Source organism: Felis catus, chromosome B1 (genome assembly GCF_018350175.1).
Source record: "Felis catus isolate Fca126 chromosome B1, F.catus_Fca126_mat1.0, whole genome shotgun sequence".
Classification (NCBI taxonomy): domain Eukaryota; kingdom Metazoa; phylum Chordata; class Mammalia; order Carnivora; family Felidae; genus Felis; species Felis catus.
Genome location: NC_058371.1, coordinates 32,899,411 through 32,911,505, shown reverse-complemented (window position 1 = coordinate 32,911,505; position 12,095 = coordinate 32,899,411). Strand labels below are relative to the sequence as shown.

Genomic DNA, 12,095 nt, shown 5'->3' with positions numbered 1-12,095 from the left:
AAGCACAGAGTTGCCTTTTTGCTTTGTTGATAGTGTCCTTTGATGCACAAAATTTTTATTTTTGATAAAGTTCAATTTATCTACTTTTTGTGCTACCACTCATGGTTTTCGAGTCTTATCTAAGAAACCGCTGCCTGACACAGTCACGAATACTTACTCCCATGCTTTCTCTTAAGAGTTTTATATTTTAGCTTTCACATTTTGTTTTAGGATCCATTTTGAGTTAATTTTGTATATGGTATAAGATAGGAGTCTAACTTCATTCTTTTTCATGCTGTCTATCTGGTTGTCCCAGCACCATATGTTGTAAAGACTATTCTTTCCCCCAGTGTAGTTTCTTGACACTCTTGTTGAAAATCAATTGACCGTGAATATTAAATTTAGCTTTTTAAAAATTTTTTTTAAGGTTTATTCATTTTTCAGAGACAGAGAGACAGAGCATGAGCGGGGGAGGGGCAGAGAGAGAGGGAGACACAGAATCAGAAACAGGCTCCAGGCTCTGAGTTGTCAGCACAGAGCCGATGCAGGGCCCGAACTCACGGACGGTGAGATCATGACCTGAGCTGAAGTCGGTCACTTAACCTACTGAGCCACCCAGGCGCCCCCACTGTAAATATTAGGTTTTATTTCTGGATTCTTGATTCTGTTCCACTGAGCTATAAGTCTATTCTTTTTTTTTTTAATGTTTATTCATTTCTGAGAAATAGAGACAGAGCGTGAGTGGGGAAGAGGCAGAGAGAGGGAGACACAGAACCTGAAACAGGCTCCAGGCTGTCAGCAGTTGTCAGCACAGCACCCAACGCGGGGTTGGAACTCATGAACTGCGAGATCCTGACCTGAGCCGAAGTCAGACGCTCAACCGACTGAGCCACCCAGGCGCCCGTCTATAAGTCTATTCTTAAATCAGTATTATGCTGTCTTATTTACTTTAGCTTTGTAATAAGTTTTCAAATCAGGAAACATGAGTCTTCCAACTTTTTTCTTCTTTTCTGAGATTGTTGACTATTCTGGAACTGTTGCATTTCTATATGAGTTTTAGGATCAGTTTTTCAATTTCTGTAAACAGGGCAATTGGCATTTGAATAGTGATCGGATTGAATCTGTAGATCAGTTTGAGTGGTATTGCCATTTAACAGTTTTAAGTCTTCTGTTTCATGAACGTGGAATATCTTGTCATTTATTTATGTCTTTAACATCTTTCAACAGTGGTTTTTAGTTTTTAGCAAAAGCTTTGTACTTCTTTTTATAAGTTTATTTCTAAATATTTTATTATATTGATGTTATTATAAATAGAATTGTTTTCTTAGTTTTATTTTTGGATTGTTCATTGCTAGTATGTAGAAACACAGTTGATTTTTGTGTATTGATCTTGTGTCCCGAAACCCTGTTGAACTCATTTATTGCTTTTAATAGAGTTTTGTGGATTCTTTAGGAGTTTCCATGTAACAATCTGGAAATAGAGATCATTATACTTCTTCCTTTCTAATCAAGATGTCTTTTATAAGGAAAAAAAAAAAAACCTCATAGAAAAAGATCAGACTTGTGATTACCAGAGGCAGAGGGTGAGAAGAGAAGGAAATAGAAGAAGTTGGTCAAAAGATGTAATTTCCAGTGATAAGATAAATGAGTACTAGGGATGTAATGTACGACATAATGACAACAGCTAACACTGCTGCGTGATGTATAGAAAAGCTGTTAAAAGAATAAATTCTAAGAGTTCTCAATATGAGATTTTTTTTTTCATTTTTCTTCTTTTTTTTCCCTTTTATTGTATCTATCCGAGAAGATAGATTTTAGATGAACCTACCGTAGTAATTATTTCACAGTATATGTAAATCAGACTATCATGCTGTATGCCTTAAACTAATACAGTGATGTATGTCAATTACTTTTCAATAAAAATGGGTTGGGGGGGAGGGAAATAAGCCTTTTATTTCTTTTTCCTGTCTAATTATCCTGGCTAGAACCTTCATTACAATGTTGGGAAAAAATAGAGTAGACATTCTCATCGTGTCCCTGATCTTAGGGAGAAATCAGTCAGTTCTTCAACATTACGATGTTAGCCGTGGTCTATTCATAGAAGTCTTTCATCAAGTTGAGGATACACTCTTATATTCCTAGTTCATTGATTGTTTATATCACGAAGGATGCTAGATATCGTCGAAGACTTTTTCTGCATCTGTTGAGACTACCATGCCATTTTGTGTTTTATGCTGTCAATTTGTATTATGATACAGATTCATTTTCATATGTTGAGCCAACCTTGCAGTCCTGAGATAAATCCTATTTAATCACGATGTATAATCATTTTTATGTTGTTGGATTCAAGTTTGCTAGTATTTTGTTGAGGATTTTTGCATATATATTCATAAAGGATATTGGTGTGGAGTTCTCTTTGCTTATGATGTCTTTTGGTATCAGGTAATACCGACATCACAAAATGAGTTGAAAGGTATTACCTCTTCGTTTGGGGAGAAAATTTGTCAAGTATTAGTGTTAGCTTTTGTTTATACATCTGGTAGTTTTGCTGGTGAAACCATCTTGACCTGGCCTTTACTAACTGAATTGCTCTACTTGTTAGAGTTCTATTCAGATTTTGTATATCCTTTTGGGTCAGTTTTAGTAGTGTCTTTCTGGGAGTTTTCCTCTCACTTAGATGATCTAATTCATCATCATACTTTTGTTCTTGGAATTCATTTGTATTCCTTTTTATTCCTATAAACTCAATAGTAATGACCCTTCTTTCATTTCTGAAATTAATATTTGACTCTTTTCTCTTTTTTTCTTGCTCAGTATAGCTAAAAAGGTCATCAACTTTGTTTTGTTTTTCTTTTATTTATATATTTTTGTTGTTCTTTTTTGTTAGAGAAAGAGGGAGCACGAGCAGGGGAGTGGGGCAGAGAAAGGGAGAAAGAGAGAATCTTAAGCAGGCTCCACGCAGAGCCTGGAGCCCGAGACAGGGCTTGATCCCATGACCTTGGGATCATGACCTGAGTCAAAATCAAGTCAGTGGCTCAACTGACTGAGCCATGCAGATGCCCCTGTTGTGACCTGGGTGGCTCAGTCAGTTAAGCGTCTGACTTGATTTTGGCTCGGGTCATGATCTCACAGCTCTTTAGTTCGAGCCCCACGTTGGGCTCTGTGTTGATGGTGTGGGTCCTGCTTGGGATTCTGTCACTCTGCCCCTCCCCTACTTGTGTGTGTGTGTGCGCGCGCACTCTCTCTCTCTCTCTCAAAATAAACGTTAAAAATATTTTTTAAAGACAGGAAAAACAGCCTTTGTTTCATTGACTTTCTTCATTGTCCTTCTATTCTCTCTTTTTTTTAGTAGGCTCCAACCCAAAGTGGAGCTTGAACGCACAACACTGAGATGGTAAGTCACATGCTCTACCAACTGAGCCATCCAGACACCTCGATCTTTCTATTCTCTATTTCATTTATTTATACTCTTTTATTATGGCTTTCCATGTGCCTACTTTGAATTTAGTTTGCTCTTGTTTTCAGGTTTCTTAAAATAGAACATTAGCTTATTGATTTAAGATCTTGTAAAAAAAATTGTATTGTGATAAGAACACATAACATTGCATTTACTATCTTAACCATTTTTAAGTCTACAGTTCAGTAATGTTATGGATATTTACAGGTTGTGCAACAGATCTCCAGAACTTTTACATCTTGCAACAATGAAACTCTGTACCTACTAAACACTAATAAACCCTTCACCTTTCCCCAGGCCCTGTCAGTCACCCTTATACTTTCTGCTTCTGTAATTTTTAACTATTTTAGATACTTAGGATGAGTGAAATCATACAGTATTTGTCCTTTTGCAACTGGCTTATTTCACTTAGCCTAATCTAGAGTTTCATCCATGCTGTAGCATGTGACAGGATTTCCATATTTTTAAAAACTGCCTAATATCCCATTGTGTGTGCCACATTTTCTTCATCCATTCATTTGTTGGTGGACATCTTGGTTGCTTCTCCCTGTTGACTATTGTGAATAAGGCTGCGGTGAACACAAGTGTGCAGATCCCTTGTTGAAAGTCTGTGTTAGATTCTTTTGAGTATATACTCAGACGTTGGACCGCTGGATGTTATGGCAGTTCTATTTTTCATTTTCTGAGAAACTTCCATACTGTTTTCCATGTGGCCACATCACTTTATAGTCCTATCAACAGTGCACAGGTGTTCTAATTTCTTCACATCCTTACCAACATTTTTTGTTTTCTATTCTTGTGATAGTGGCCATTCTGATGGATAAGAGGTAATATCTCAATGTAGTTTTGATTTGTATTTTTCTAATTATCAATGACATTGAGCATCTTTTCATATGATTATTAACAATTTGTATGTCTTCTTTGGAGAAATGTCTACTCAAGTCCTTTGTCCTTTTTTTTTAATCTGGCTATTTGTTTTTGTTGTTGTATTTTAATTGTAGAGTTCCTTCCATATTTTGGATATTAATCCCTTATCACATATGACAATGTTTTCTCCTCTGTTTTATATTCTATATCTATATTCCATTCATTCTCAATGAACACCCTTAGCCTACAGGGTGTGATCTTGAAATATCATTTTCCATTAAAGGAAGCCAAAGCTTCTTGAAGAAATTGTTAATTCCAGGACTTGGGCAAGAAATATACAAACAAGCATAGTGTATCTTCTCATAGTGAGTAGGCTATCAGAGAGTACTGGAGTATTATCAAAAAGACACAAATGCAACTTGAAGAAGCTTCCACGCGCCAAAGGTGGACAGGGTGAACAGCAGTAAGGATAAAAAGAGTAAAATATTTTAAATGGTCCATGAATAAGAAAATTTATCTCTCTGAAAAAAATTCACGAACTAAAGAAAAACAATGAAAACCATAGTTTATATTTTTAAATATGTCAGCATGGTTTCTCGGATTCAAAAGTAATTACTGTCACCCTAGTAGAAAGCGCAAGTTAAATATATGAGTCTGCAAAAATGTTTTAAGAATTTGGCTACCTCTGAAGGATGACAGGGAATTAACTCATTTTTTTAAACTGTTTTTTTAAAGGAAAACAATCAAACATTTCTCCTGATTTCCTGTAGAAGCTATCCTGGATATGCTGAGTGCATCTACATAAGTATTTTAAGAAGTCACTACATCTTTTGTATTGCCTATAAATTGCCATTTGGAGTTATGGGTTTGATCATATTTGAAATGATCAGGTTTGAAATTTGGGGTCATTATTACCTGATAATGGGAAACACTATCAGGATAAAGACCCGGTTTCTTCAACAAATACAATGCACAAATAAAATATGATGATACAGGGGGAACTTCAGATTAAAAGTTACATTCAGATTAAAAATAACATTTTTTAAAGATATTATTTTTAGGGGTGCCTGGGTGGCTGTCGGGTAAGCGTCCAACTTAGACTCAGGTCATGATCTCAGGGTTCTTGAGTTCAAGACCCAAATCAGGCTCTGTGCTGACAGCTCAGAGCCTGGAGCCTGCCTCAGATTGTGTCTCCCTTTCTCTCTGCCCCTCCCTAGTTCTCTCTCTCTCTCTCTCTCTTTCCCTCTCAAAAATCAATAATGATTTAAAAAAAATGGTATTATTTTTAAGTAATCTCTACACCCAGTGTGGGGCTTGAACTTACAACCTCAAGATCAAGAGTTGCATACTCTACTGACTAAGCTAGGTAGCCACCCCTTAAATATCATATTTAAAAAAAAACAACAGAACTAAACTTTCTTTGTTTAAGGATACACAATGGGTTAGGAAAACTATAGCACCAGGAAATGATTTTTATATTACCTGAATAAGCATCTGTCTTCCTGCTAGAGGGACGGGGCACGTGGTAGGTTACCGTGTGGCTGGTCAACTTTTATCCCTTGACGGGTGTGATAATTACAAGTTTCACCTTATGATTGTTTTTTTTAGACTTTACATATATTTTATATGGTTTATGTGCCTGTGCTAGAATCTAAAATAAAAACTAGGGGCACCTGGGTGGCTCAGTCAGTTAAGCATCCAACTCTTGATATCGGCTCAGGTCGTGATCTCACAGTTGTGAGTGTGGAGCCTGCCTGGGATTCTCTCTCTCCCTCTGTCTCTGCCCCTTCCCTGCTCGCATGCATGCTCAATCTCTCTCTCTCTCAAAATGAATAAATAATAAAATAAAATAATTTATTTTTTTTAATAAAATAATTTAAATTACATTTAAATTAAAAAATAAGTCAAGATGGTGATTAATTTGGAAGGCAGGGGCTTAAAGAGGACACAAGGACTCTGAGACCATGGTGGCATTCGTTTTCTGGGTCCAAGTGGTGGCTGCATAGGTGCGTGTAAAAATGTGCCAAGATAAACATCCACAACTTGCTCACTCTTCTGTATATTCGTTTTACTTCACTAATGAAAGTTATTTTAAAATATAAAAGGAAAAAAAGCACAAGAGTCTCCCTTAGCCACTACTTAATTTGCCCTCCATTTTTTTTATTTTAGGAAATGTTGCCTTTTGGTCTCATCTGTGTCATGGGAGAAATACATAATTTCATACTCGATTTAGAAGGCGTCCAGATGTTGTTCCATTATTTAGTTGGCGCTGTGTGGAAGTGTTGCTTAAAGAAAGACTTCCAGTGCCAGAAATTTCTCCGCAATATATCACGTTAAACACCAATGATTTGTGTTTTAAATTTTGCCTAGTGCTTTTCGTAGTATTGGAATTCTCATTGTAAACCATAAGAGCTATCTGCAGGGAATCTAGGCCTTTCCTGTTTCCCATTTCCTTCATTGGGGGAGATAACATCACAGTATATATGGAGAGGACCCGGTTATTTCCAAATCCATAGATTCATCGGGGCTGGGAAATGTCAAATCGGCACCTGAATAAATAAAACACAAGCCCATTAGTGCAAGCTTATGTGACCTGTCAGCATCATTAGGCTTTGCCGAGCACAGGAAGCCAGCTGGTATAAGGCCTTTAATAATGATGGCATCTCTCAAGAGAGCCTAACAAATCCAGGCTTTGCTTTTTGAATAAGCATTCTGATGTTTACTTTCCAGGCGAGGGTCTCACTTCGTTTTTAGGTTGCTGTAATTCAAACCCTGCCTTCGTAGGAGTCTTCCCGCCCTGCTGTGAATGGAAGCACCCAACTAGATTCCGCAGTACCGCACAGACCTTACTAACCCACAAGGTGACCCAGCAGTCAGACGCTTCACCAGGCTTTACATCCCTGACTTAGGTATTCTTAAGGCAATCTCTGCAAGGACCCTTTTGTTTGAGAGGGTAAACTCGTTAGCTTTACGATACAAGCTTACGTGGTGAATATTAATGTTCTTTTGTTTGTTAATTTTTTTTTAAACGTGTATTTATTTTTGAGACAGAGAGAGACAGAGTATGAACAGGGGAGGGGCAGAGAGAGAGGGAGACACAGAATCTGAAACAGGCTCCAGGCTCTGAGCTGTCAGCACAGAGCCTGACGCGGGGCTCGAACTCACGGACCGTGAGATCATGACCTGAGCCGAAGTCGGACGCTCAACCGACCGAGCCACCCAGGCGCCCCTGAATATTAATGTTTAAGGGTGCAAAGTTTAGGAGCATGGACCTGGACCCAGACTGTCCAGATTCAAACTCTTTGCCACCTACTAGTTGCGTAACCTTGGGCAAAGTTACAAAAACTTTCTGGCCCTCAGTTTACTCATCTGTGAATAAGCATCGTGATGCCTGTCACCTAGGGTTCAGGTGAGAATTAGATAGTATAAATATGTGTATAGTTCATAGAACAGTGCATATAATAAGCACTCCAAGTGTTCGGAATATTATTGTGTGGGCTTGCACAAGTAGCTTAACCTCTCTGTGCTTTTTTATGTATTAAATGGAAATAATGAAAATAGTACTTACTTTATAGGGTTGTAATAAGTATTCAATTGGTTAATTCATATACAGTATGTAGTAAATTGCCTACCAACATTGTAAGCACTCAGTAAATGTTAGCTATTATTATGCAATCTCTCCTCTTTTTTTTTTTTACCTATAGAAATGCAAATAGGAGGCTGGGCTGAATATAATTTATGCAACAGGGCACCTGGGTGGCTCAGTTGTTCATTAAGCATTTGACTTCCGCTCAGGTCAGGATCTCAGGTTTGTGAGTTTGAGTCCCACATTGGGTGTAACATAATCCATGTTTCACATTACAAGTCTATTTCTATAATAATATTCATAAAATAACAGAAAAATAAAATTTCCATAGTCTCACTATGCAATTATGTGTATTTTACATACTTTACATTTTTCTTTTTTCTTTCCACTCTCTTCTCTACCCTACACAAAATCATAATTTTAACGCTGGGCCCTTGAATTCCTTTTAAAGAACTGTCTTTCTTTGTTTTCGTTGTTTTTTTTTAAGAACTGTCTTTCTTTAGCAAAATCCCTTAGCAATGTCATTTCGGTGGAAATGAGACTGTCAGGGCAATTAGAATAGCCAAGTACACAGAAAGGAATCTAAAGTACCCAGCAATAAGGCTGAGGAGCAAATCTGAAGTACAGAGCAGGCAAAGTAAAGAGAAAAGCAGAGGGGGGGCTGAGGAACAGAGTGAAAGGGATGAGGCTCTTTAAAGAATAAGAAGGTGTGTTTATTATAACTTTCATCATTTGTGACATAGACACCATCTCTCCTCCCAAACTGAGTAGTCTGTTATCACCAACGAAAGCTTTCTAGAAGTGTGCGTGTGTGTGTGTGTGTGTGTGTGTGTGTGTGTGCGTGCGCACGCACCATGGAAGCTGAGTTCCATGACCGGACCAGTGTGGTGTGGAAGAGAGACATCATGCGTGTGGCCGAGATAGACGAATTGCTCACAAGTATCCTTCATTTACGTTCTTTAGTTCTTTAGTAATAGAACTCCTAAGTTTTAGGTGAGGACAGAGCTACTTAGCTCAGGTCTACGTATCCTGTTCTCTTGCAGCCAGTTGTGTCCACACGGAAAGTTCTAGCCACTGAGATGGGAGAGGAATGGCAGGTGCTACTTCCTAGCCAGATGAGAAAGCCTCCGACACACCGTGGAAGAGACTGTGTATCAATGCAAGGCCCTGGGCTTTGACCCAGATGGAATGATTCAAGTAGACTTTCGTCTGTTTCCCTTGAAGAGGGGCCCAGCATGTCCTGCACCGGCAAGAAACGGGCTGTCCATGTGACCCAGACTTTAAGGGTCTGTGCCAGACTGTCTGGGTATCTACTTCAGTATAAAACTAGGGGATGGAGAGAGAGTTCGTCCCAGAGGTCGGCACTAAAAGTCACTCTACTGCTAAGGCCAGGAGCCTTCACAATTGGTCCTGCAAGAATTAATCAATGCTACGGAGCACTGTTGGCTGGCGTTTACAATTCGTTTCTTTTCCAAACAAGGATTTTATTGCAGTTGTCCTTGACCTAGTCTACCATTTCAATGTGCATCTTTAGGAGGGTATACAAGCCTGTGTTCTTTGTGTTATTAGCGTTGGGGAAGGCAGCCTCGTGCGTGCAGTCTTTCTACCCCCCCCCCCCCCCATCTGTTGCATAGGAACAGGCCTTGGGCCTGGAACACCAAGAGATAAAGAGCTCACATGGTCTGGACAGGCTTATCACCCTGTGTGAGAATATCTTCTCTTGTTTCAGATTCAATAAGTACTCTTTTGTCTCTGCTTAAAGCTTGTGTGTCAAATGGCTCCTGGCCAACCCCATCGTTATATCTGTCCTCCACGAGAAAGGAACAGAGTTTGCTCAACTGCAGCACAGGAGGGGTGAGCATAGCCCAACTGCCCTGTGTCACTGCCGGGAGAGAGCTGCTGGCACGCTATTGAACCTAATCTTGCTCTGTCCCCCTTCTATGTAAGTAAAGCATTGTTTTCTTCGGTGCTGTCGTCCGTGGCCGCTCTGATACCAAAATGCAATAGGCAGAAGTGTTTGGACCTTCTATTCCCGGTGGTTGGCATGGCGATGACCCTTGCTGTCCTCCATGGAGCTGGAGCCCTTCCCTGGGATCTGTCACTGGTACGTGGTTCTCTGGTCCACAGAAGGTCATCAGATCATGAGAAGCCACCTGCAGGCTTGAGGGAGGAGAACGCATAGCAGCTTGAGATCCTAGCCATTAACCCGAGCGAGCCTTTTACGATGTCTCATCTGAAGAGGTGTGAGTATGTATGCTGCGTGGGAAGGCAGGAGCGCATTGACACTTAGGCATCCAGAAAGATCGACAGTGACAGAGTGCCATTTGTCCCACCACTCTATCAGTGTCCATATTCCCCTTCTCCCATAGTAGTAGCTCTAACTGGGCCCACGGCAGCAAGCTAAAGCTACGTTTCCCGGCCTCCCTTTCAGCAAGGAATTGCCATGGGAGATGAGCAGGATGGATGCGTGCCCTTCCAGACCATTTTTCCAAACCAGTTGGGCATGCACTGCCCTAGCTCGGTTTGCCCCCTTTCCAGGAATGCTTGGCAGATGACGAAAACTGAAAGCACTGCCCAGACCTCAGCCTTGTATCTCTAGACAAGTGTGCATTTCTTTTCTTTTTTTTAAATTTCTTTTCTTTAAAAAAAAATTTTTTTTTAACGTTTTATTTATTTTTGAGACAGAGAGAGACAGAACATGAACGGGGCAGGGGCAGAGAAAGAGGGAGACACAGAATCGGAAGCAGGCTCCAGGCTCTGAGCTGTCAGCCCAGAGCCCGACGCGGGGCTCGAACTCACGGACCGCGAGATCGTGACCTGAGCTGAAGTTGGACGCTTAACTGACTGAGCCACCCAGGAGCCCCGACAAGTGTGCATTTCTAACTCCCTGTGGTGAAGGACAGTCTCTTGTAGCCTGGGTCTTTTGAAAAATTGTATAAAATTAAATCTCTAGAAAACATGAAAGACAGGCCCCCAATACTTTCTTACTATTCTTTACTAATAAAAGTGTATTTCAAAAAGTGCAATAATCACAAATGACACAAAAATTGTAAAAACCTGGCATATTAAAGTTAACAAAAGATATGCAAGGCCTCTTCACTGAAGAAAAGAAAAGGAATATTTCTCTGCGATATTAAAGAAAACTTCATTGGAGGGGCACCTGAGTGGCTCAGTTGGTTGAGTGACTGACTTCGGCTCAGGTCATGATCTCGCAGTTCGTGAGTTCGAGCCCTGCGTCGGGCTCTGTGCTGACAGCTCGGAGCCTGGAGCCTGCTTCGGATTCTGTGTCTCCCTCTCTCTCTGCCCCTCCTCCACTCGTGCTCTCTCTCTCTCTCAAAAATAAACATCAAAAAATTAAAAAAAACCAAGAAGACCCAAGTGGAGCAATATGGTATGTCCATGGATCAGAAATGTCAGTATTGTTAATCCTCTCCAGATTGATTTACAGAATCAGCATAATCCTCATCTCTCCCTCTGCAGGCGATATGACCAGCAATTGGCAAGTCAATCAAAAAATTTGTGATGAACATTCCTACAGACCTCGAAGAGCACAAATAGTTTTTAAAAAGAAGAAAGTTGGTATAACACTACCTGATTTCATGACTTACTATACAGTTATCATAATTAAGACACAAAAAAATAAGGGTTTGGTAAAAGGAGAGACGTAAGGCTCCCTGAAACAGTGAAATAACCCCAGGAATAGACCCACTTATATTTGGTAAATTCTTTTTCCCCAAACATGCCAAAGGAATTCAGTGGGCAAAGGGAAGTCTTCTCCATAAATCCACATTTTGTATGGGGTACAGAATTGTCGAATCACTGTTGGACGCCTGAAACCATTACTAATATAACATTCAATGTCAACTACGATAAAAGGAAGAACTCTTACAACTCAATAACAAAAAGATAAATAACTCCATTTTTTTAAAAAAAAGGCTTGAATAGATATGCAAATGGTTGCAAAATACATGAAAATATGCTCCACATAACCAGTCATCGGGGAAATGCAAAGTAAAACCGCAGTGAAATACATCTGCAGACTCATTAGAATGGTTAAAAATTAAAAAGATTAACAATCCCAGGGTGCCTGGCTGGCTCAGTCAGTGGAGCATGTGACTGTTGATCTAGAGGTTGTGAGCTCAGCCCCAAGTTGGGGGTAGCGATTATTTACGTAAGGAAATTTTTTTTTTAACAATTAACAATTCC

At 39.7% G+C, this 12,095-nt stretch overlaps 1 long non-coding RNA gene across 1 annotated transcript; it reads right to left on the bottom strand.

Moving 5' to 3' along the window:
• Window positions 1-6,431: 6,431 nt before the first annotated feature.
• Window positions 6,432-10,046, bottom strand: LOC109498801. Its single transcript, XR_006596454.1, has 2 exons — window positions 9,913-10,046; window positions 6,432-6,852 (listed from the first exon to the last, which is right to left on the bottom strand). It is a non-coding gene; the product is annotated as an uncharacterized LOC109498801 (long non-coding RNA).
• Window positions 10,047-12,095: the final 2,049 nt, after the last annotated feature.